This window comes from Saimiri boliviensis, chromosome 2, assembly GCF_048565385.1.
Source record: "Saimiri boliviensis isolate mSaiBol1 chromosome 2, mSaiBol1.pri, whole genome shotgun sequence".
NCBI lineage: Eukaryota > Metazoa > Chordata > Mammalia > Primates > Cebidae > Saimiri > Saimiri boliviensis.
In genome coordinates this window covers 13,756,967-13,782,462 of record NC_133450.1, presented here as the reverse complement: position 1 = coordinate 13,782,462, position 25,496 = coordinate 13,756,967, and the positions used below count along the sequence as shown (strand labels likewise).

The following is a 25,496-nucleotide window of genomic DNA, read 5'->3' as shown; positions in this document are numbered from 1 at the left end:
TTCTCCTCATTTGTTACTTGTCTTTTAATTTTGTTTATGGTGTCCTTATGTAGAAGTTTTAACTTATGTGGTCATATCTTTCATTTAAAAAATTCTTTATTATTCAACTTGAAAATCTTTCACTTCTTTATAGCTTTATTATTATTATTATTTAGCAAAATCTCTACCATCCCAAGATTATCTTAAAATTTTTTTCATATATTTAATGTGAAAATTTTTCTTTCACACTGAGCTCATTTAGTTGGTATGGAATTTCCTTTTGTGTCTTCCTGCATCTCTAAGGCCTCTTTCTGGATTCTCAGTTCTGTTCCAGTGACAGGTCTGTCTGTGTTTATTCCATTATCTGCCCTCCTCTGTGGCTCTTTATAGAAGTTTGATACCTGATAGGGCAAATATGCTTATCTTCAAATTTTTCTTAGCTATTCTCATGAATTTACAGTTTCTGGTAAATTTTAGAATTATTTTAATGAGTTTTAAGAGAAATCCCATTGAGATTATGATTAGAATTGTGCTAAATTTATAGATGAATATGGGAAGGAGTCAGTTCTCACTAGCAGCTCTTCCCAACAAAGAGCGTACTGTATCTGTATTTGTTCTGTAGTTGCCTCTCTGATAACGGTTTTAACCTAGATGCTCATTGTAGCACTGTTTTGTTCTAAACACATGTATTACAAAGGTAGTATTAGAGTAAATTAGTTGAGGGGAAAGCCTCATATCATCTCTTCCTGTTTTTATTTCTCCTTTCACCTTTAATTTTGGGTCTGAAGAGACTTTATTATGATATATGGCATATGTATACTTAGGCTATTGTAACAATTGGCAGTGTAGTATGATCTCTTTTTCTTATTGTCATAAATTTAATGATTAAGGACTATTTAATCAAGTTGATAACTGTACTTAACTCTTATGTTAGATAAGGATGTTTCTAGTTTCTGAGAGTACACATTAAGATAGTGCCTTTACTCTTGTTTTATTTGAAAAATGTTTCGGGGGTATTTTTTTAAAAAAAAAAAAAACGTCTTTGAGGTAATATGTAATTGTTGTGAAAATTTCATACAATATTGGAGCATATAAAAAAGAATGTGTCTTTTGAGAAGGTGAGAGTTGTGTTCTCCAAACTTTCAGTCATTGACATGGCTCCTTGTTACTTTTGCCATATATTGTATCATCTGTACTGTTAATTCATAAGTTTTCTTAAAATTTACTAAAGAAATCCAAAAATCCTTAGTGATAAGAGCTGTGAACTCATACATTGATGTATATTACATAAATACATAACATTGATGTTTTATTTATATTGCTGTATATTAAGAAATGTATAACATTGATGCATATTAAATAATGATTTATTCAAAAGTATGTATACTTTCTGACACACTGGCACAGTGAGTGGAAGCATAGATTCTGAAATCAAGGTTTCATGGTTTTAAATCATGATTCTGCTGTGTCCTTCTGTGATACTAGATAATAAACTTAAGCCTCTGCTTTCATTTTATTTGTTAAATGACGTTAGTATGCCACCTCCCTTGTAAGGTTATTATAAAATTAAACAGCAGGTGTACAATCAGTCAGCACAGCCCTAGTACATAGGTGTTCCACAAATACTAGCTAACATTCAATAGAATAATTTGTAAATACTTTGTGTCTCCTTCAAAGCTAGTTCTCACACAAGCATCTCATTTTTAAAGTGTTTACATAGTATTCATTTGAAGAATATACTATGATTTATGAAACAGCATTTTGTAATTATTTTTTGTCATTTTTTTAAAAAAGCAACAAATAACAGGATTGGTTTCTAATATGTTTCACCAGATTTCCCTCCCAAAGGACTGTATGAATTTGCTGTTCTGTCAGTTTAGACTTCATGATTTAAATATTTGGTGGGGGGGCAGTGGGTGTAAAAATAATACTTGTTTTTGTTTTAGTTAATATTATTATTCACTAGCCATTAAGGAACACATTAATTACTATTTGTTCTTGTTGAATCTCTGCAATTTTCTGAGAGGTAAGCCTGCCTCTGTGTGTGTGTGTGTGTGTGTGTGTGTGTGTGTGTGTGTGAGAGAGAGAGAGAGAGAGAAAGATGCAATTTATGTGTGTGGTACTAGAAATTGAGAAATTATGGTAATTTCATATTATTCTGGTCAGGGATCCCTGGAATATCAGAATCAGAATTGTCTCCAATCTCTAGCCACTGTTTTCAAGTCTATAGAGTCCATGGGAGAAAGATTTGCATTAAGTCTTTGCCTTGACAAATGGGAAACAGAAGGACTGTTCCTTGGGCTCTTTAATTTCCCCTAAAAATCACTTATACTCCCCCTCTACATTGCCTCTATCTCCATCTATCTCCCTCTCTCCTGAAGACAGCACTCTTTAAGCATCAATCATCTGACCCTTCTTGCAGTCTGATTTTTTGGCTGGCTCCATGTTTATGCCTGTTCTATGTTTTTCTTCTCCTGTTAAGCATCTGTTGTTGGTTCATTTGTGCAGTCAACCTTTAGAGAGGAAAGTGAACGCTTTCCTTCCAGCCATACAATAGAATTAGAAAGCAGAAAAATTTAGACAGAATTTTTCATTTAAGTGCCAAAACTTCATACTCCATTTCTGATAAAGAGCAAGAAGGTTAAAAACAAACCTATTTTTGACCCAAAGCTCTGTTGACAGTCTGTTAAACAAACACCAACCTATTTAATTTTCCTAATGAAAATGGCAGATATTTTAATAATTCTTATGCTAATAAATCATTTCCCTGATGTTTTGGTAAAACCCAATGTTCATAATAAAGTCCAGAACCATGAATTGTTTTAAATAATTTCTTCTTATATGTGATTACAAGTACACCTCTACAGGAAGTTAGTATACTCTCACACAAGCTAATTTTTTGGAGGAAAAGTCCAACTGTAGAAACTCCCAGAAACACAATAGTGATAAGGATCCACAGAATGCCGAGAAAGTCATGCCCAGGATACAAATAATCAGATGGAAAAGTGATGGCCTGGAATACTAATAGTTGAAATATACCGGGCATGGTGGCTCAAGCCTGTAATCCCATCACTTTGGGAGGCCGAGGTGGGTGGATCACAAGGTCGAGAGATCGTGACCATCCTGGTCAACATAGTGAAACCCCGTCTCTATTAAAAATACAAAAAATTAGCTGGGCATGGTGGCACGTGCCTGTAATCCCAGCTACTCAGGAGGCAGAGGCAGGAGAATTGCCTGAACCCAGGAGGCGGAGGTTGCGGTGAGCCGAGTTCGCACCATTGCACTCCAGCCTGGCTAACAAGAGCTAAACTCCATCTCAAAAACAAACAAACAAAAAATAGTTGAAATAATGAAAAGATCAGTGACATTTACAATATTTCAGTAAAAAATGATAATCTTTAGAAACCGTCGACGACCTCCAAGAGGTAACCACACCCTTCAGATATCATCAGGGTATTCCACTGCTTCAAAAAAGATTGGAAGTTACCAGTCTGATGTTTTTTGCCTGGCTGGTAGTGTTTTTAGGCATTCCAATGTAGAGTGTCTTTTTTTTTTTTTTTTTTTTTTTTTTTTACGTAAAGCAGGCATATCCACTTTTTTGGCTTCCCCTGGCAATATTAAAAGAAGGAAACTTTGCCACACATAAAATACATTAACACTAACAATAGCTGATGATCTTTAAAAAAAAAAATCACAAAAAGGCCAGTATGGTGGCTCATGCCTGTAATCCCAGCACTTTGTGAGGCTGAGGCCAGTGGATCACCTGAGGTCAGGAGTTCTAGACCAGCCTGGGCAACATGGTGAAACCTCATCTGTACCAAAAATGCAAAAATTAGTCAGGTGTGGTGGCAGGCACCTGGAATCTTAGCTAATCAGGAGTCTGAGGCAGAAGAATCGCTTGAACAAGGAAGGCAGAGGTTGCAGTGAGCCCAGATCCTGCCATTGCCTTCAGCCTTGGAGACAAGAGGGAGACTGTCTCAAAAAAAAAATTTTTTTTTTTTTTTTTGAGAGTGTCCTGCTCAGTTGCCCAGGCTAGAGTGCAGTGGTGCAGTCTTGGCTCACTGCAACCTCTGCCAACTAGGTTCAAGCCATTCTCTTGCCTCAGCCTCCTGAGTAGCTGGTATTACAGGCGCCTGCCACCATTCCTGGCTATTTTGTGTATTTTTAGTAGAGACAGGGTTTCATCATGTTGGTCAGGCTGGTCTGGAACTCCTGACCTCAACTGATCTGCCGGCCTCAGTCTCCCAATTACAGGTGTGAGCCACCACACCTGGTCTGTCATTTTTTTTATATTTGGATAACATAAGGACTTTAAGACCCTTTCTCCTTGGGGTCAATCAATGATCTGCACCATACACATTTTAGAAAACAAAGGACAATACTGTCCTCATTAACTTCCTGGTCATGTCACTCCTAGTGACTCCAATATTGCAAACCTCCCAGCAGGTGTCACCCTTTCCTCTCCATCTGATGGGCTTCTCAGCTTCCATCACACTGACTGGACACAGACTCCCTAGATTCAGCCCCCAAGAGCAGAAGACATGGATGACTCAGAAGTTCCTAAAAAGTCATCAAACCAGATGACACAAAACTCAAATGACATTTCACTTTGTTTTGGTTTATTCTGTTTGAGACAAGAGTGCAGTGGGTGTCCAACTAATCTTTTTTGGAACCTTTGTAGAGATGGGGTTTGTCTCTGATGTCCAGGCTAGTCTTAAACTCCTGGACTCAGGTGATCTGCCCACCTTAACCCCCAAAAGCACTGAAATTACAGGCCTGCACTGTGTAATTTACCACATGACACAGCCCAATAACAAAGAAGAAACCCCATGGGTCCAGATCTACTCATATGGGTGGATTGATGGCTGGGAAACCCCAGGAGGAGCTAAAAGAGCAGCCACAGCACCCACATGTCCTGGTGCTCTCAGGGTGCCCTGAGGTGGCCAGGACAGAGGTGGGGGTGGCTTAGGGCTGGGGGAGGGAAGGGGATGGGGATAGGGTGGGATCTGAGTTGGAGAGGGGTAATGAGAGGGCAGGGAAAGGGGGGATGTTGGGCACCTGGAGGAGGGGTCTGGGAAAGGATCCGGTTCAAATTAAGTCTTCAAGGATGAGTGGCAGGTTCAGCTACAAGTCAGGAAGAAAGTCTATCAGGGAAGCCACAGGACACACGGGGCAAGAAAGTGGGAGGTTCAGGAGCAATTAGATGCAGACCAGGGCTCTGGTTTCCACCACACCTTCTGTCTGGGCACTGCCTAAGCAACTCTGGGGCTTTATACTCCCTCTCCACCAATCCCCATCCCCAGAGTGTGGTACCTCACAGTGGACATTCCACGGAGCACCCACGTCCTCCCATGCCCCTACCTCATCTCAGTCCCCCACATGCCTCCCAAAGCTCTCTGGAACCTTCACAGACCTCATTTCTGGTCTTCCCCACCAGCTCTCTGTCCCTGCTTCTGGGCAGCTCCTACCTTCCTGAGCTCCCAGGGTTTCTCATGGTCAGTCTTGGCTGCAAAACATAAGAAACAAATGATGGCAGGACGTCAGGAAGAACCTCACACACAAGCAGAGTGGGAGCTCCACAGCCCCCTGTCAGCCATTCGTATTCTAAGCAACAAAACATCAGAAGGATGCGGAAAGTCCCAATAGTAAACCGTCTCCATCACATCCATGAAGCCATCACTCCATCATCCTGTATCTCGGGAACAATGTTGGAGCTACACTGATTTTAAGCATGCATGGTACATTTACAAAAATTAACCCAGCTTGTTCATCAAGCAAATCTCAATATAGTTCAGACAAATCCAGTCACACGGCAGGTTTCTGATCACAGAATTGTGCTAGAAGTCAATGATTAAAAGCTAACCAAAAATTGTTACATACTTCAAAATTCAAAGGACCCTTAAAAGATGTCAACAGAAGAAAATCCAAAGTGAAACAAGACTGCCTTTACACTCAGTGACAAGATCATAACATGGCAATCAAATGTCTCCCTCTGGCCCAGGAATTCCAATGTGGCACAAGGTTGTGTGGTCTCAAATCACCCCTAACACACCTAGACATGTTAACATTTGAAACAGGGTGATGCTGTCACTTATCTATATTATCTTACTGCCTGTGAAGGTGGACTTTTAATTCTGAACCCGAATGAGAGGGAGAAAACCAAGTTGACTCTCATGGTTGAGCTCCCAGGGATGTCCAAGGAATCTGTACATTTCAAGAGACAAAGTTCATCAGCCTCTCTCCTGGGGGATTTGTCCACAATACCCAGAGGGTTTGGCAGCATCATGAGTGATGGCTAGGGAGTGCCACTTTGGTGAGCAGGACACAGGGGTCTGGTGAGCAGGTCAGACTCCCAGTGTCCATTATCTTTCCTGGACACACCCTCAGCTAAACTTCCCAAAGGCCTGCTTCTTCCTAATCACACAGAGTGCTCAAACGTACTCAGGCTTCTTGCAGCTGAAAACCACAGCTTTAAATCTTACAATTTACTATGACATAAAGTTATCGTAAAATGCAAATATTCTATTCATGCTACAGATGGAAAGCCAATGCCTTTACCATAAATAGAAAAACAACCCTGACACACAAGGAAAACAAAAACGAAACATGGATAACACAACTATGACATTCAATTCTATTTGTATGCTGTCACCTGCATAAAGAACCCCAGATTTGGGTTGTCTTGGTTGTAAAAGGAGAGACCAAGTAAGTGGGTGTTGAAGTCAGATTAGCCCAAAAGTGAATGGCAGAGAGTACCATGATGTCTATGAACGGTTGCTGGGGTCACTTTGATTATAGCCCAAGGAGAGACAGGGCAAGGAAGGAGATGTGAGCAGAATTTGGGGGCTCAAACAGGGGAGGTGATTCATGCAGTCCAGGAAAGGCTCCCCAAAGCCAGGGTTGACCTCCCTAGCAGGCAGGTCCCTCATGGAGGCAGAGCCAGGCACCTTAGATTTGAGACCAGCTGTGCGACCCTGGGCCACTTTCCTTCCACACAATGGGAGTGTCAATGGTTGTGTAAAGGACTGTGAGGATAGGAGGAAGCAACCTGCTGAGCACCTGTGTCCCAAGTGTCATCACCTCCCAAGGACATCTTTCATTCCAGAGCTGGCACCTTGGAAGGTCCTTGGTCACTAAATGCAGTGATGATAACAGCAGCAAATCATCATTTATGGCTGATGACAGAGGGCTGGGGGGTGGGGCTCCTAGGTCCTTGATAAGAATGAGGGTCTGGGGAGTCCTGGGGACAGCTGAGTGAGTCCTCAGCCTCCCGAGTACCTGGTATGACAGGTGTGTGTCACCACACCCAGCTAATTTTTGTATTATTAGTAGAGTCAGTGTTTTGCCATGTTGGCCAGGCTGGTATGGAACTTCTGGCCTCAAGCAATCTGCCTGCCTTGGTCTCCCAAAGTGCTGGGATTACAGGCATGAGCTGTGCGCAGCCCCATCTCTGTAGTTTAAAAATTAAGAAAGAAGGCTGTTTAGTATGTTCCTTTGTACCTAACTCCTTAACAAAATCTGTGCCTCATTTTTCAGAGTAAATATAACTATTTCACCTTCTGCTTTTTTCTTTAGTGTCTTACTTTCCTCCTTGCCTAGTTTCATCAGCTAGGGACTCCAAAATAATAGTGGTAACAAAGGGCATTGTTTTGTTCCAAAGGTTGATGGAAGCTTCTATTGCTTCCATCCCTTACAAATGATGCTGGGCTTTGGCTTGATGGGTGTGTCTGGGTGTAATTTCCTTTTTTGTGTGTAATTTAAGGAAGTATCCCTCTTTCTAATTTGATGTTTCTTTTATAAATTTTGTAGTAAATTTTGTCAAATGCCTTTTCAACATCTATGATTATGACTTTCAACATATTAATATAAATGAAATAGTTCTAATTCTGAGCCATCCTTTTCACACACTGTACAAGTCTCATTTGGTTTGGGTAAGTTTTTTTTTTAAGCCAGAGTGGGGTTTATTTGCTAATATTTTGTTTTGGATATTCATACATTGATTTTTACGTAAATGTCTTGTCTTGTTTTGTTTTAGAAATAGGGCCTTGCTCTGATGCCCAGGCTGGAGTGCAGTGATGTGATCACAGTTTATTGTAATTTTAAACTCCTGGGCTCAGGTGATCCTCCCACCTCAGCCTCCTGGGTAGCTGACACTACGGGCACATGCCACCATGCCCGGCTAATTTTTAAAATTTTTGTAGAGACAGAGCCTTGCTATGTTGTCTGGGCTGCAGTTCAGTGTACATTGTCGATGTGAATATTTATTGGTCTTTCTGCTGGAATCATTCTCTCTCCCATCTGTTTGTCTTTAAATTCCGGGCATGCACACATACTCCACCTGCACCCCCTAACTGCAAAATATTGATGTTGTCCAACCTGCCTTGAGAAGGGAGAACTGTTTTATTACCCTCTTTGTATCTCTGCTGGTGTCCAGTCCACTGCTGTGTTTTTGGTATATACTTGGCCCACAGAGTGTGGGAGGCAGGAAGGGAAGGCTTCTGCATTTCCTTTGTGGACCCTGTGTCATGGATCCATTAAGCATATTGGGAAACCAGCAGGTCAGGGGGCTGCACACTCTAGTTGGATCTGACGCTGAATTGCTCAGGGCCCCCTGTGTGCCTGTGATTTGCTTTTTTTTTTTTTTTTTAAATTTCTTTTTTTTTTAATTGCATTTTAGGTTTTTGGGTACATGTAAAGAACATGCAAGATTGTTGCATAGATACACACATGGCAGTGTGATTTGTGGCCTTCCTTCCTATGACCTATATCTGGCATTTCTCCCCATGCTATCTCTCCCCAACTCCCCACCCCCCGCTGTCCCTCCCCTATTTCCCCCCAACAGACCCCAGTGTGTGATGCTCCCCTCCCTGTGTCCATGTGTTCTCATTGTTCAACACCCGCCTATGAGTGAGACCATGCGGTGTTTGATTTTCTGCTCTTGTGTCAGTTTGCTGAGAATGACGGTTTCCAGGTTCATCCGTGTCCCTACAAAGGACACGAACTCATCATTTTTTATGGCTGCATAGAATTCTGCGGTGTATATGTGCCACATTTTCCTTGTCCAGTCTATCACCAAGGGGCATTTGGGTTGGTTCCAGGTCTTTGCTATTGTAAACTGTGCTGCAATGAACATTTGTGTGCATGTGTCCTTATAGTAGAATGATTTATAATCCTTTGGATATATGCCCAGTAATGGGATTGCTGGGTCAAATGGAATTTCTATTTCTAGGTCCTTGAGGAATCGCCACACTGTCTTCCACAATGGTTGAACTAATTGACACTCCCACCAACAGTGTAACAGTGTTCCTATTTCTCCACATCCTCTCCAGCATCTGTTGTCTCCAGATTTTTTCATGATCACCATTCTAACTGGCGTGAGATGGTATCTCAGTGTGGTTTTGATTTGCATTTCTCTAGTGACCAGTGACGATGAGCATTTTTTGATATGTTTGTTGGCCTCATGTATGTCTTCTTCTGTAATGTGTCTGTTCATATTCTTTGCCCACTTCTGAATGGGCTTGTTTGCTTTTTTTCTTGTAAATCTGTTTTAGTTCTTTGTAAATTCTGAATATTAGCCCTTTGTCAGATGGGTAGACTACAAAATTTTTTTTTCCATTCTGTTGGGTTGCCAATTCACTCTAATGACTGTTTCTTTTGCCGTGCAGAAGCTGTGGAGTTTGATTAGGTCCCATTTGTCTATTTGGCTTTTGTTGCCAATGCTTTTTGTGTTTTGGTCATGAAGTCCTTGCCTACGCCTATGTCCTGATTTTGCCTAGATTTTCTTCTAGGGGTTTTATGGTGTTAGGTCTTATGTTTAAGTCTTTAATCCATCTGCAGTTTAGTTGAGGTGTCAGGAAGGGGGCCAGTTTCTGCTTTCTGCACATGGCTAGCCAGTTTTTCCAACACCATTTATTAAACAGGGAATCCTTTCCCCATTGCTTGTTTTTGTGAGTTTTGTCAAAGATCAGATGGTTGAAGATATGTTGTGTTGCCTTCGAGGCCTCTGTTCTGTTCCATTGGTCTATATCTGTGTTTTGGTACCAGTACCATATTGTTTTGATTACTGTAGCCTTGTAGTACAGTTTGAAGTCCGGTAGTGTGATGCCTCCAGCTTTGTTCTTTTTGCTTAGAATTGACTTGGTTATGCGGGCTCTCTTTTGGTTCCATATGAAGTTTAAGGTCGTTTCTTTCCGCAGTCCTGTGAAGAAGGTCATTGGTAGCTTGATGGGGATAGCGCTGAATCTGTAAATTACTTTGGGCAGCAGGGCCATTTTCACAATATTGATTCTTCCTAACCATAGGAATGTTTCTGCATCTGTTTGTGTCCTCTCTTATTTCATTCAGCAGTGGTTTGTAGTTCTCCTTGAAGAGGTCCTTTACATTAATTGCTAGTTGTATTCCTAGGTATTTTATTCTCTTGGTAGCAATTGTAAATGGCAGTTCGTTCTTGATGTGGCTCTCTTTAAGTCTGTTATTGGTGTATAGGAATGCTTGTGATTTTTGCATATTGATTTTGTATCCTGAGACTTTGCAGAAGTTGCTCATCAGTTTCAGGAGATTTTGGGCTGAGACATGGGGTTTTCTTGATATAGAATCATGTTGTCTGCAAATAGAGACAATTTGACTCCTCCTTTCCTATTGGAATATCCTTTATTTCTTTTTCTTGCCTGATTTCTCTGGCTAGAACTTCCAGTACTATATTGAATAGGAGTGGTGAGAGAGGGCATCCTTGTCTAGTGCCAGATTTCGAAGGGAATGCTTCCAGTTTTTGCCCATTCAGTATGATATTGGCTGTTGGTTTGTCATAAATAGCTTTCATTATTTTGAGATATATTTCATCAATACCTAGTTTATTGAGGGTTTTTAGCATAAAGGGCTGTTGAATTTTGTCAGAGGCCTTCTCTGCATCAATTGAGATCATCACGTGGTTTTTGTCTTTGGTTCTGTTTGTGTGGTGAATTATGTTTATAGACTTGTGTATGTTGAACCAGCCTTGCATCCCTGGGATGAATCCTACTTGATCATGGTGGATAAGCTTTTTGATGTGCTGTTGCAATCGGCTTGCCAGTATTTTATTGAAGATTTTTGCATCTATGTTCATCATGGATATTGGCTTGAAGTTTTCTTTTCTTTCTTTTTTTTTCTTTTTTTTTTTTTTAGACAGAGTTTCGCTCTTGTTACCCAGGCTGGAGTGCAATGGCACCATCTTGGCTCACCGCAACCTCCGCCTCCTGGGCTCAGGCAATTCTCCTGCCTCAGCCTCCTGAGTAGCTGGGATTACAGGCACGTGCCACCATGCCTAGCTAATTTTTTGTATTTTTAGTAGAGATGGGGTTTCACCATGTTCACCAAGATGGTCTCGATCTCTTGACCTCGTGATCCACCCATCTCAGCCTCCCAAAGTGCTGGGATTACAGGCGTGAGCCACCGCACCCAGCCCTGAAGTTTTCTATTCTTGTTGAGTCTCTGCTGGGTTGTGGTATCAGGATGATGTTGGTCTCATAAAATGATTTGGGAAGGATTCTTTCTTTTTGGATTATTTGGAATAGTTTCAGAAGGAATGGTACCAGCTCCCCTGTGTATGTGTGGTAGAATTCGGCTGTGAACCCATCTGGACCTGGGCTTTTTTGGGGTGGTAGGCTCTTAATTGCTGCCTCAACTTCAGCCCTTGTTATTGGTCTACTCAGGGTTTCAACTTCTTCCTGGTTTAGGCTTGGGAGGATGCAAATGTCCAGAAATTTATCCATTTCTTCCAGGTTTACTAGTTTATGTGCATAGAGTTGTTTGTAATAATCTCTGATGGTGGTTTGAATTCCTATGGAATCTGTGGTGATATCCCTTTATCGTTTTTTATTGCATCTATTTGGTTATTCTCTCTTTTCTTTTTTATTAATCTGGCTAGTGGTCTATTTTGTTGATCTTTTCAAAAAACCAGCTCCTGGATTTATTGCTTTTTTTGAACGTCTTTTTGTGTCTCTATCTCCTTCAGTTCTGCTCTGATCTTAGCTATTTCTTGTCTTCTGCTAGGTTTTGTTTTTTTGATCTTGATCCTCAAGCTCTTTCAATTTTGACGATAGGGTGTCAATTTTAGATCTCTCCTTGCTTCTCATGTGGGCATTTATTGCTATATATTTTCCTCTAAAGACTGCTTTAAATGTGTCCCAGAGATTCTGGTATGTTGTGTCTTTGTTCTCGTTGGTTTTGAAGAACATCTTTATTTCTGCCTTCATTTAATTGTTTATCCAGTCAACATTCAAGAGCCAGTTGTTCAGTTTCCATGAAGCTGTGTGGTTCTGAGTTAGTTTCTGAATTCTGAGTTCTAACTTAATTGCACTGTGGTCTGAGAGACTGTTAAGATTTCTGTTCTTTTGCATTTGCTGAGGAGTGATTTACTTCCAATTATGTGGTCAGTTTTAGAGTAGGTACGATGTGGTGCTGAGAAGAATGTATATTCTGTGGATTTGGGGTGGAGAGTTCAGTCTGTTAGGTTTGCTTGGTCCAGGTCTGAGTTCAAGTCCTGGGTATCCTTGTTAATTTTCTGTCTTGTTGATCTGTCTAATACTGACAATGGGGTGTTAAAGTCTTCCACTACTATTGTGTGGGAGTCTAAGTCTCTTTGTAGGTCATTAAGAACTTGCCTTATGTATCTGGGTGCTCCTATATTGGGTGCATATATATTTAGGATCGTTAGCTCTTCTTGTTGCATTGCTCCTTTTACCATTATGTAATATGTAATGCCCTTCTTTGTCTGTTTTGATCTTTGTTGGTTTAAAGTTTATTTTATCAGAGACAAGAATTGCAACTCCTGCTTTTTTTTTTTTTTTTTTTTTGCTTTCTATTTGCTTGGTAAACCTTCCTCCATCCCTTTATTTTGAGCCTATGTGTATCCTTCCATGTGAGATGGGTTTCCTGGATGCAGCACACCGATGGATTTTGGCTTTTTATCCAATTTGCCAGTCTGTGTCTTTTGATTGGGGCATTTAGTCCATTTACATTTAGGGTTAATGTTATGTGTGAATTTAATACTGCCATTTTCATGCTAGCTGGCTGTTTTGCCCATTAGTTGATGCAGATTCTTCATTGTCTTGATGCTCTTTACCATTTGGTATGTTTTTAGAGTGGCTGGTACTGGTTGTTCCTTTCTATGTTTAGTGCCTCTTTCAGGAGCTCTTGTAAAGCAGGCCTGGTGGTGATGAAATCTCTGAGTACTTGCTTGTTCACAAGGGATTTTATTTTTCCTTCACTTAAGAAGTTTAGTTTGGCTGGAAGTGATTTGCTTTTCTTTGTGAGTTGTCTCTTCACTCATGTTCCTAGGCTGAGTTCCCCAAACAGTGGCTAGCACAGCACCTGTAACAGTTGTGGGTACATTTCTGATCTTGCATGACCTGATTTACATGGTGTTTAGAACAGGAGCTACCTATTATGGCTTGGGATATGACTAAAGCTTGTTGACTTTCATAAAGTAACTGGTAGAATATGTGGCATAAGTCTATTATTGCAAAAGCAGAAGTGGTGGGGGCTGATTGAGCTTGGGCAGCGTTGGGAGGCAGACAGGCCTGCATCAGCACCGTCCTGGGCATTTGTAGGTTATATGACCTTGGGGGAATCCCCTCAACTGTCTGAGCCTTTGTTTCTTCCCTCATTAAGGAGATCATCCATTCCTCATTGGACTATTGCAAGACTTAAGATCAAACATCTTTCAAGGGACTTGGAGCAGTGCCTCGGCTCGGGGTCTTTAGGCTGTAACCATGGCAAACACTCAGATCCCAGCCACCCTCCCTTCTCTTCCCTCCAGCATGGGAATGTGGAGGACCAACCTGCTCACTCCCATTTACCCTGGAGTTCTTTCTTCTGAACTTCATCTAGCACCTGCTGTGCACCAGGGGTTCATGGGTAGGGAGGCCAGGGACAGCCAAGTCTGGCATCTGGCCTTCAGCTTGCCTCAGTCCCGATACCTGGCCCTTTGCTCTGGAATCTGGACCCTACAATCTCCTACCAAAGGCCCAAAGAGGGCTCAAGGGCACCCTCTATCGGTGAGAAGATTCCATAGCTGCCCATGTCTCCCCATCTCCTGAGTGGATGATCAGCCCCAGCAATCCAGAGACACATTCTTGGATTCTGCTACCTTCATTTTTCAGTTGAAAACTCAAAGGAAAAGGTTATGTTCCAAAAGAAAGTAAAAAAAACTTTGAATGCTGTAGCCTGGGGGCCTGAGTTCACAGGTGCCCTACCAAAAGAGGCCCTTAAAAGCCTTCAGTGCCAGTGTGTCTACCCCAAAGACAGTAGCTCTCTGCCTGGGCTTCTGAAGGGCTATCAGTTCCCCTCAAAGAACCTCCTGCCTCAGGAGACCCCTGGATCAGGCAGGGAAAGCCAGGACCAGGCATCTGAGAACCTGGCTTCACATCCACCTCCACACAGTCTGCGTTCTTAAGCAGTGGCTTCCCACATGGCTGTTGAATAAGTGAATACAGTAAATACCTTGGGCATGAACAGGAGCTGGGTAGAGCGCTCTCTGCAGGGCTGGGACTCGCTGGCCATGCTGTCTCTTGGTTTACAGTGGAGGTGTGGAGGAAGGGGGAGAATTACCCAGACCAGTGGGAGAGTTTCATGTCCTCAGAAGCATTTTGAGCACAATGGCAAACAGCTCTTCTTCCCTGCATTTGAAGCACATGTGGTTCTGAGTTCCCCAGAATTCCATGCTGGTTATTCTGCCCCAGCCAAGAATCTTGCCCTAGTCCAGGAGCTGGAATTAGAGTAGAAGGTGAAGGAGTTTGAAGTCTTTGGCAGCCTATGCTGGCTTAGATGAAATCTCAAACTGTAAAGAAGAGAGAAGAGAAGTAAGGCCAGGCTGTGGGCCCCAGAGGAGAGGGGCCCCTGCTGTTTCCTGAGAGAAATTATGCTGGGGCTCCTATTATAGCCCCTGGCCCTCCTTATTAAAAGGACAACTCTCCGTCCACTCCCACCCGTCTTCCTCTCCTCTTTCTCTAAGAGCAGCAGGGATGGGTCAGTGAGTCCCTACACCAGCCAGGCCTTTGCAGGCAGTGGTGTTAGGCCCAGGCTGCTGAGTTTCTAGGAAATTAAACAAGTGTCTATGGAGCGCTCACTCCATGTCAGGCTCTGCTGCCAGCACACTGGAGACAGAAGACCAAGATGTAACTTCCCAGCCCAGGGGAGGGTGGAACCTTAGCATAGGATGCACTGAGAACTCGGGATGCATCCAACCTAAAGTGCAGGCTAACGGGAGCTCTCACTGTGGGGGTGGAGTCTAAAGTACAGCTTGCAGTGGAGGCTGCTCTATTGTTTCCCCATCAAGTGTGGTGGCCAAGGTCATAGACTGGACACTCAGAGCTACCAGGGTAAGGAAGCGCTCTTGTATCCCTCATCTGCTAGGAGAACTGTTTAAAAGATTGGCTCTAGCCGGGTGTGGTGGCTCAAGCCTGTAATCCCAGCACTTTGGGAGGCCGAGGCGGGTGGATCACGAGGTCAGGAGATTGAGACCATCCTGGTCAACATGGTGAAACCCCGTCTCTACTAAAAATACAAAAAATTAGCTGGGCATGGTGGCACGTGCCTGTAATCCCAGTTACTCAGGAGGCTGAGGCAGGAGAATTGCCTGAACCCAGGAGGCAGAGGTTGCGGTGAGCCGAGATCGCGCCATTGCACTCCAGCCTGGGTAACAAGAGCGAAACTCCATCTCAAAAAAAAAAAAAAAAAAAAAAAAATACTAGCTCTAATTTTTCTGAGATGGAGTCTGGCTCTGTCACCCAGGCTGGAGTACAGCGGCTCACTGCAACCTCTGCCTCCTGGGATCAAGCAATTCTGCCTCAGCCTCCTGAGCAGCTGAGACTACAGATGGCTGCCACCATACCCAGCTAATTTTTGTATTTTTAATAGAGAATGGGGTATGGCCAGGCTGGTCTCCAACTCTTGACCTCAAGTGATCCGCCCACCTTGGCCTCCCAAAGTGTTGGGGATTACAGGCGTGACATACCGCACCCTGCTATTTATTTTTTTGAGATGGAGTCTTGCTCTGTTGCCCAGGCTGGAGTGCAGTGGTGCAATATTAGCTCACTGCAACCTCTGCCTGCTGGGTTCAAGTGATTCCCCTGCCTCAGCCTCCTGAGTAGCTGGGGCTACAGGCATGAGCCACCACACCTGGCCAGGAAGTGCCCTTCTATCATCGCTCATCTGCTAAGAGCACTGTCTAAAATATGGGCTTTAGGTGGCCTTTTCTGCCATCTCTTTCTACTACATTCTGGTTCTTTTTCAGTATGTAATTTTCAGTAATTAGTAAATTAGCTGATTATTAATTAATTTAGCTAAACTAAAAATTTAGTGATTAGTAATTTTAGTAATTTCTAGTTCCCTGCTGAAATCTATAATCTCTGTCTAATAAGCCTACTATCTGAGTCCTGGGGGTCTGTGTCTACTATTGTCTGTCTGTGCTAGTTTTTACACATAGAATTTTACCTGCCTCAGAGTGGTTTTTATAACTATGGTGTTCATAATGTTATCATCATGCCCAGCAAGGAGGTGCTCAATAAATACACATTTCCAGTATCAAAAATTTTAAATGTGGTAAAGCACAAAATATTTACCATAACCATTTTAAAGTACACACTTCAGTGTAAGAACATTCATATTTTTGTGCAGCCAAACTCTGGAACTCACCAAATCCTGCCAAACTGAAACTCTGTCCCCATTAAATAAGCCATTACTGGCTCTCCCAGCTCCTGGCCGCCACCACTCCACTTTCTGTCTCTGTGAATCTGATTACTCTAGGTCCTTCACATAAGTGGAATCATGTGTATTTCTCTTTTTGTGACTGGCTTATTTCACTTTGCATAATGTCCTCAAGGTTCATCCATGTGCTAGCATGTGTCAGAATTTCCTTCCTTTTTAAGGCTGAATAACGTTTGACTGTATGGAGAGACCACGTGTGTTTATCTGTCGGTGGGCACTTTCGTTGCCGCTGTTTTTCAGCTCCTATGAATAACGCTATGCCGAGACCAGCTCAGCCGTGGAGACCCCAACCCAGGCTGCGCTGAAGAAATTAAGAAACGGACACAGAGATAGAGAGCAAAAGGTGGGTTCAGAGTGGAGCACAAGGGGTCTCACAGCACCTCCAGCTGAGAGTCCACAGCAGACTCTGACCAACGTATTTATTCTTGACTTTCCAGTGACAAGTTTTAAAAGCACATGCTCTGTGTTCTTTGATTGGTTAAAGGTAAACTAACCAGGCAGCTAGTGTGTGTTTACTATAGGTTAAAGACAAACTAGAAAGCTCTCTTTGCTAGGGAACAAAGGAAAGGGTCACAAATCCTGTGTTCAAAGAACTAATTCATCTGGGGTGAGACTTAGTTATATTGGTCACTGTTTTATAGTGCTTTGAGCAGTCTTCTGCTTTGGGGGCAGTCCTCTGCTTTGTGGGGCTTACTAGGTTTCCCTTGCCACCACTCTTTATAGGATTTCTCAGCAAACAATATGATTTTTCACACACATCAGAATTTGCTCTCAACAACACTGCTATGAACATCAGTGTATGTATGAGGCCCTTTGAATTGTAGGGGGTACATACCCAGAAGTGGAAATGCTGGATTACATGGTAGTTCTTTGTTTTGAGACACAGTCTCACTCTGTCACCCAGGCTGGAATGCAGTGGTGCAATCTTGGCTCACTGCAACCTCTGCCACCTAGGTTCAAGCAATTCTTATCCCTCAGCCTCCCGAGTAGCTGGGATTACAGGCCTGCACCACCATGCCTGGCTAATTTTTGCGTTTTTAGTAGAGACGGGGTTTCACCATGTTGGCCAGGCTGGTCTCGAACTCCTGGCCTCAAGTGATTTGCCTACCCTGGCTTTGCAAAGTGCTGGGATTACAAGCATGAGCCACTTCACCTGGCCTATTTTTAGCTTTTTGTTGAATTGCCATACCGTTTTCCATAGCTGCAGCTCCATTTTAAACTCCCAGTAAGAGTACACAAGGGTTCCAACCGCTCAGCATCCTCGCTAACACTTGTTATTTTCTGTATTGATTACAGCCATCCTAATGAGTCGGAGGTGGCCTCTCCATGTAGGTCTTCTTCTCTTTCTTTTTTTGAGATGGAGTCTCGCTCTGTCACCCAGCCTATAGTGCAGTGGTACAATCTTGGCTCACTGCAACCTCTGCCTCTCGGGTTCAGGTAGTTCTCCTGCCTCAGCCTCCTGAGCATCTGGGACTTCAGGCACATGCCACCACACCCAGCTAATTTTTCTATTTTTAGTAGAGATGTGGTGTTACCATGTCGGCCAGGTTGGTCTCAAACTCCTGACCTTGTGACCGGCCCACTTCGGCCTTTCAGAGTGCTGGGATTACAAGCATAAGCCACCATGCCCAGCCTCTCCACGTGGTTTTGGTTTGTTTCCCTAATAACTAGTGATGCTGAGCATATTTTTGTGTGCTGATTGGCCATTTGCATCTTTTATTTGGAGGACTGTCTATTCACGTTCTTTGCACATTTTTGAACTGCGTTAGTTGGGTTTTGTTGTTGCATTTCAAGAGTGCTTTATCTATTCTAGATGGGAACTCTTTCACATGTAATTTGCACCTCTGTCCTGTCATTCTGTAGGTTGCCTTTTCACTCTGTTAATAGTATCCTTCGATGCAATCCAATTTGTCTACTGTTCTTTTTGTTGTTTGGGTCTTTGGTGTCATAGCCAAGAAATCATTGCCAAAGGAAGCTCTCCTTCTATGTTTTAAGAGTTGTCAGCTGGGAAGGGTGGCTCATGCCTATAATCCCAGCACGTTGGGAGGCCGAAGCGGGTGAATCATGAGGTCGGGAGTTCAAGACTCAGCCTGACCAAGATGCCCTGTCTCTACTAAAAATACAAAAATTAGCTAGGCATGGTGGTGGGTGCCTGTAATCTCAGCTGCTTGGCAGGCTGAGGCAGAGAGTTGCTTGAGCCCAGGAGCCAGAGGTTGCAGTGAGCCGAGATCACACCACTGCACTCCAGCCTGGGTGACAGAGTGAGACTCTGTCTCAAAAAAACAAGAGTTGTATAATACGTTTTAGATCTTACACTTGGGTCTTTGATTCATTATCGAGGTTTAGTTTTTTGGTTTTTTTTTTTTTAACATGATATAAGATAAAGGTTTGACTTCATTCTTTTGCCTGTGGATATCTAATGTTCCCACACCATTTGGTGAAGGACTGTCCCTTCCCTGATTAAATAGTCTTGGCATCCTTATTGAACTCACTTGACCGTGTGTGTAAGGGTTTCCTTCTGCACTCTGTATTCCATTCCACTGGTCTCTCTGTATGTCTTTACTGCTGTACCACACTTTTGACCACTGTAGCTTTTAATAATACATTTTGAAATTCGGAAGTAAAAGACTTCCAACTTTGTTATTCTTTTTCAAGATTTCTTTGGTAATTTGGGATCCCTTGAAATTATGTATAAACTTTATGCAATTTATAAGGCTGGATTTTTCTATAATTTAAGAAAATATGTCACTGGGATTTTGAGAGCAATTATACTAAGCCTGTAGATCACTTTGAGTCGTATTGACGTCTTAATGAAACTAAGCCTTATAATCTATAAATATGAGATGACTCTACATTTGTTACACAACTGGTCTCTGGAACTTTAAATCCTGCCAAAGTCTTTGCCTCCTGGTTAAGCTTATTCCTATTTTATTCTTTTCGATCCTATTGTAAACTGACTTTTTTCTTTTCTTTTTTTTTTAAGATGGTATCTCACTATGTTGCCCAGGCTGGAGTACAGTGGCTATTCACAGGCATAATCATTATAAAAACTGACAGCATTAACCTCCCAGGCTCAAGCTATCCTCCTGCCCCAGCCTCCCAAGTAGCTGGGACAGTAGGCATCTACAATCAAGCCCAGCAGGAACTGTTTTCTTAATTTCCTTCTTGGACTGCTGACTGTTAATGTGTAGAAATGCAACTGACTTTTGTATTGATTTTGTAATCTGAAACTTGGACAGATTATTAGTTCTAACAGTTTATTTTGTGCAGCCTTCAGGATTTTCTACAAAGATGATCACATCATTTGTTAACAGAGAAAATTTTACTTCTTCCTTTCCAATTTGGATGCCTTTTCTTTGTCCTTTCTTTCTTAATAACTCTGGCTAGGATTTCCAGTATTATGAAAGCAGGCATCATTGTTTCATTCCTCATCTTGGAAAACTTTGTCTCTCATCGAGAATGATATTAGCTGGAGGTTGTTCATATGACCTTTGCTACGTTGAGGTTGTTTTGATTTCTAGTTAGTATGTTTTTAATCATGAAAGGATATTAAACTTTGTTAAATGTGTTTTCTGTACTAATTGAAACAAATTGTCATGTGTTTTCTTTCCTTCATTCTTTTAATGTGGTATCTTACATTAATGTTTATATGGTAACCACCTTTGCTTTCCAGGAATAACTTTTTTTTTTTTTTTTTTTGAGACGGAGTTTCGCTCTTGTTACCCAGGCTGGAGTGCAATGGCGCAATCTCAGCTCACCGCAACCTTCACCTCCTGGGTTCAAGCAATTCTCCTGCCTCAGCCTCCTGAGTAGCTGGGATTACAGGCATGTGCCACCATGCCCAGCTAGTTTTATGTATTTTTAGTAGAGACGGGGTTTCACCGTGTTGACCAGGATGGTCTCGATCTCTTGACCTCGTGATCCACCCGCCTCGGCCTCCCAAAGTGCTGGGATTACAGGCATAAGCTACCGCGCCCAGCGCGCATTCCAGGAATAACTTACTTGATCATGTTGTATAATTCATCTATGACGCTGCTGAATTCTCATTAGTATCTTCTTGAGCACTTTTGCATCTGTATTGATCAGGGATAGCGGTGTGCTGTGTTCTTCTGCTTTGTCTGTCTTTGGTATCAGTAATGCTGACCTCACAGAGTGAGTTTAGGGGTATTCTTTCCTCAGGATTTTGGAAGAAGATGAGCAGGATTGGTATTGGTTCTGTAACTGTTTGGTACAAGTCACCCATGAAGCCATCTGTTCTTGTACTTTTCTTTCTTGTCAAGTTTTTGGTCACTGATTCAATCTCCTTGGTAATTATAGGTCAGTTTTTCCATATTCTATTTCATTTGTTTCTGTTCTAACCTTTAGTAAGTCCTTCCTTCTCCTAGCTTTGGGTTTAGGCTGTTCTTTTTCTAATAATTTAAGGTACAAAGTTAGGATTGTGGTGTGAGAGCTTTTCCTTCTTCTTTTATTTGAGAGAGTCTTGCCACTTGCTGAGCTAGTCTCAAACTCCTGGCCTCAAGCACTCTCCTGGCCTCAGCCTTCCAGGTAGCTGGGATTATAGAACACTGTCACTATGCCTGACTGATGCTGTGTTTTTGTGGGGATGGGGGTGGGGGAAATGGAGTCCAGCTGTGCCTCCCAGGCTGGAGTGTAGTGGCACAGTCTCGGCTCACTGCAACCTCCTCCTCATGGGTTCAAATGATTCTCCTGCTTCAGCCTCCCAAATAGCTAGGATTAAAGGTGCTTGCCACCACTTTGGCTAATTTTTATGTTTTTAGTAGAGATGGGGTTTCCCCATGTTAGCCGGGCTGGTCTTGAACTCCTGACATCAGGTAATCTGCCTGTCTCAGCCTCCCAAAGTGCTAGGATTACAGGTGTAAGCCACCACCTCCAGCCAGCTTTTTTTGAAAAATGTAAGTGTGTACGGCTATAAATTTCCGTCACAGCACTGCTTTTGCTGCATCCCATAAGATTTGATACGTTGTTTTGTCTCAAAATACTTTCTAATTTTCCTTTTTTTCTTTGATCCATAGTTTTGTAGCGTGTTGTTTAGTTCCTATAGATTTGTGAATATTCTGATTTTCCTTCTGCTATTAGGATTTCAGTCATTTAAAATGTATTAAATCTTGCTTTGAGACCTAATACACGATTTTTCCCAGAGAACATTCCACATGTACTTTGAAGAACGTGTATTCTGCTGCTGAGTGAATTCATCTGTGTATGTCTGGTAGGTCCAATTCATCTATAATATTGTTCAAGCCCTCTGTTTCCTTCTTGATCTTCTGTCTGGGTGTTGTATCCATTATTGAAAGTGAGTTATTGGGGGCCGGGCGCGGTGGCTCAAGCCTGTAATCCCAGCACTTTGGGAGGCCGAGACGGGTGGATCACAAGGTCAAGAGATCGAGACCATCCCGGTCAACATAGTGAAACCCCGTCTCTACCACAAATACAAAAAATTAGCTGGGCATGGTGGCGCGTGCCTGTAATCCCAGCTACTCAGGAGGCTGAGGCAGGAGAATTGCCTGAACCCAGGAGGCGGAGGTTGCGGTGAGCCGAGATCGTGCCATTGCACTCCAGCCTGGGTAACGAGAGCGAAACTCCGTCTCAAAAAAAAAAAAAAAAAAAAAAAAGAAAGTGAGTTATTGGGCTGGGCACAGTGACTCATGCCTGTAATCCCAGCACTTTGGGAGGCGAAGACAGGTGGATCACTTGAGGTCAGGAGTTTGAGACCAGCCTGGCCAAAGTGATAAATACCTGTCTCTAACAAAAATAGCTGGGCCTGGTGGCATACACCTGTAATCCCAGCTACTCTGAGGCTGAGGCACAGGAATCACTTAAATTCAGGAGGTTGCAGCTGCCCTCCAGCCTGCGCAACAGAGATTCTGTCTCCAAAAAAAAAAAAGAGGTGTTGAAATTTCCTACAATTTTCATAGAACTCTCTGTTTCTCCTTTCATTCTGTCAGCGTTTGCTTCATATATTTAGGAGCTCTGAGGTGTGTTGCATATACATTTATGACTGTTACATCTTTTTGGTGAATTGTTTTATCTCTTGTAACAGCTTTTGACCTTAAGTCTATTTAGTCTGAGATTAGTCTAGCTCCTCCTCCCGTTTTCAGTCACCATTTGCGTGGAGTATCTTTTTTCATCCTTTCACTTTCAACATGTGTATAAGTCTTACAGTCTTTGGATTGTGGAAATAATTTGCATTTTCAAAGATTTTCATCTAATGAAACTCACTAGCCTTGTGGGTGACTGCCACGAGGCCCACAGCCAGGGACGAAGGTGAGCAGCTGCTCTGGGAGGACTCCAGCGCACCATTTACGGGGCCTCCCAGTGCCACTCTGTGGATTGTTTTCTGCATGGCTTATGGCTTATTTTCTCTCTCATTTCCTTCCTTCTGCCTGCCTTTGTGTTTAATTGATTTTTTTGTGTGACACACTTAGAATCCCTTCTCATTTCCTTTTGTGTACATTCTATAGATATTTTCTTTGTAATTACCATGAGGATTATACAAAAATCCTGAACTTATAGCCATCGATTTTAAACTAGTAAGTTCAGTCACATACAAATATTCCTTGACAGCTCTGCCCCATCCTATGTTGTTGATATCACAGTGTATATCTATTTTTTAGAAAGAGGGTCTCACTCTGTCACCCAGGCTGGAGTGCAGTGGCACTCTCATAGCTCGTTGTAACCTGAAGCCCCTGAACTCAAGCGATCCTCCTCCATAGCTGAGACTACAGGTGCATGCCACCAAGCCTAATTTTTTTGTATAAATTATAAATTTAACATAGAATTATGGTTACACATCTCTTTCAAATCCAGTAAAATAATTAAAATCAGAGATATGAATCAAAATTCCAATAATATGGGCCTTTATATGTGGCTTCAAATGTCCACCTAGCATCCTTTTGTTTTGACTTGAAGGACTCTCTTTAGCATTTCTTGCAGGGCAGGTCCCAATGTAATGAACTCTGTCAGCTTTTGTTTATCTGAGGATGTCTTAATTTCTCTGGTCAGGTGCTAGGTAGGAGGATCACATGAGGTGAGGAGTTTGAGAACAGCCTGGCCAATATAGTGAAACCCCTTCTTTTCTAAAAGTACAGAAACGTGGTGGTGGAGGCCTGTAATCCCAACTACTTGGGAGGCTGCACCACTGTACTCCAGCCTGGAGGACAGAGCAGGAACCTATCTCAAAAAGATAATAAAAAGTGTCTTAATATTATTCCTCTTTTTCCTATGAGAATTCATAAGATGCCCTTATTTTGTAACTTACAACCACCTTTAAATTTGTCCTGCAAAATGTAACTGTAATTCGTGACTGCTTGTCTTAAATACTTCACTGGTGTCCAAGACAGGGGAATAATTTAGCCCTTGATTTTAAAAAATAAATAAATAAACCCGACCAGACACGGTGGCTCACACCTGTAATCCCAACGCTTTGGGAGGCCAAGGCAGGTGGATCACAAGGTCCGAAGTTTGAGACCATCCTGACCAACATGGTGCAACCCCGTCTCCACTAAAAACACAAAAAAATTAGCTGAGCGTGGTGGCATGTAACTGTAATCCCAGCTCCTCAGGAGGCTGAGGCAGGAAAATTGCTGGAACCCAGGAGGAGAAGATTGCAGTGAGCTGGGATTACACCACTGCACTTCAGCCTGGGCGACAAAAACACATAAATAAAGCCCAAAAGGAATGGAGAGGACCTTAACTGCAGATAATAGTCCATTGTTACCCTGTGGCCATAAATCTTCTGAGTTGCTTGTCCTCCCAGATGTTCTGCTGATGGCGGTAGTAGCCGTAGTAGCCGACAGTTTTTTATTTACACGGTCAGAACAATGAGTGCTTCTGCTTGATTCCAGCTTCTCCAAGCTTCCTGTGGAGCCACACCACCTGCTGTCTTGGCACTTCGTGAATCCAAGGCTGCTTCCCAAGAGGATCTGGTTGGTAGACCATGGCCATTTGGATGTTCAACTAATGCTTTATGCTGCAGAGTCCCTGGAACTCACCAACCCATGCCGGAACCCACTGCAGCTCAGGTGTGTAGCACTACCTTGTTTCTCTATGGCTGCGATTGCAAACACTGTTCATGTGTTTATTTTTTTTATTTTATTTTTTTTTTAGTTACCATTTTATTTAACATTGGTAACTAACAAAAGATTGGTAAGTACTGTGACAGGGTCGGGACTGAACAAAAATGAACTGTAACATACATAGCAACAGAAAAATCACATTAGAAAATGCTTTCTGCAATTTGCTTAAGGTTTAATTAGATAAATATTAATACTTTGACTTTCAAATCATACTAGTATAACATTGTATTTTTGCCAGTATAAATCTTCAGTGGATCAAATTACTTGTGGTAAATGGAATCTCCCTGACACCTTTTAGTTGAAAAACTGTACGACAAATAGCACATAGCTGTTTTTCTTGGACATTTATTATTTGGGTATTATATACTTGGTAGGAGAGACTGTTACTCTACTTATATTTTTGGTTCTGTAGTGAGACTAAAATATTAAAAATTGTAGACAAAATAGCTGGGTGTGGTGATATACACCTATGGTTCCAACTACTTGGGAGTTTGAGGTTGCATGAGACCAGGAGTTTGAGAACCACCTGGGCAGCATAACAAAGCTGCATCTGATTTATTTATTATTAAAAATTATGCTAAGTTCTGGGGTACATACACAGAACGTGCAGGTCTGTTACATAGGTATACACATGCCGTGGTGGTTTGCTGCATCCATCCCCCTGTCATCTGCATTAGATAT

At 42.4% G+C, this 25,496-nt stretch overlaps 1 long non-coding RNA gene across 4 annotated transcripts in view; it reads left to right on the top strand.

Annotated features, from left to right (window-relative positions):
• LOC104653371 (uncharacterized) overlaps nt 1–25,496 on the top strand; it is a 74,618-nt gene that overhangs the window by 7,468 nt on the left and 41,654 nt on the right. For 2 of the 4 annotated variants that reach the window (XR_012516106.1, XR_012516103.1), the window contains exon 2: nt 24,585–24,761. This is a non-coding gene — a long non-coding RNA (uncharacterized LOC104653371). Of the gene's footprint in view, nt 1–16,962; nt 17,066–21,881; nt 21,950–24,584; nt 24,762–25,496 lie in introns of all 4 variants that reach the window. The other 2 variants (XR_012516105.1, XR_012516104.1) reach the window with 2 other exon arrangements.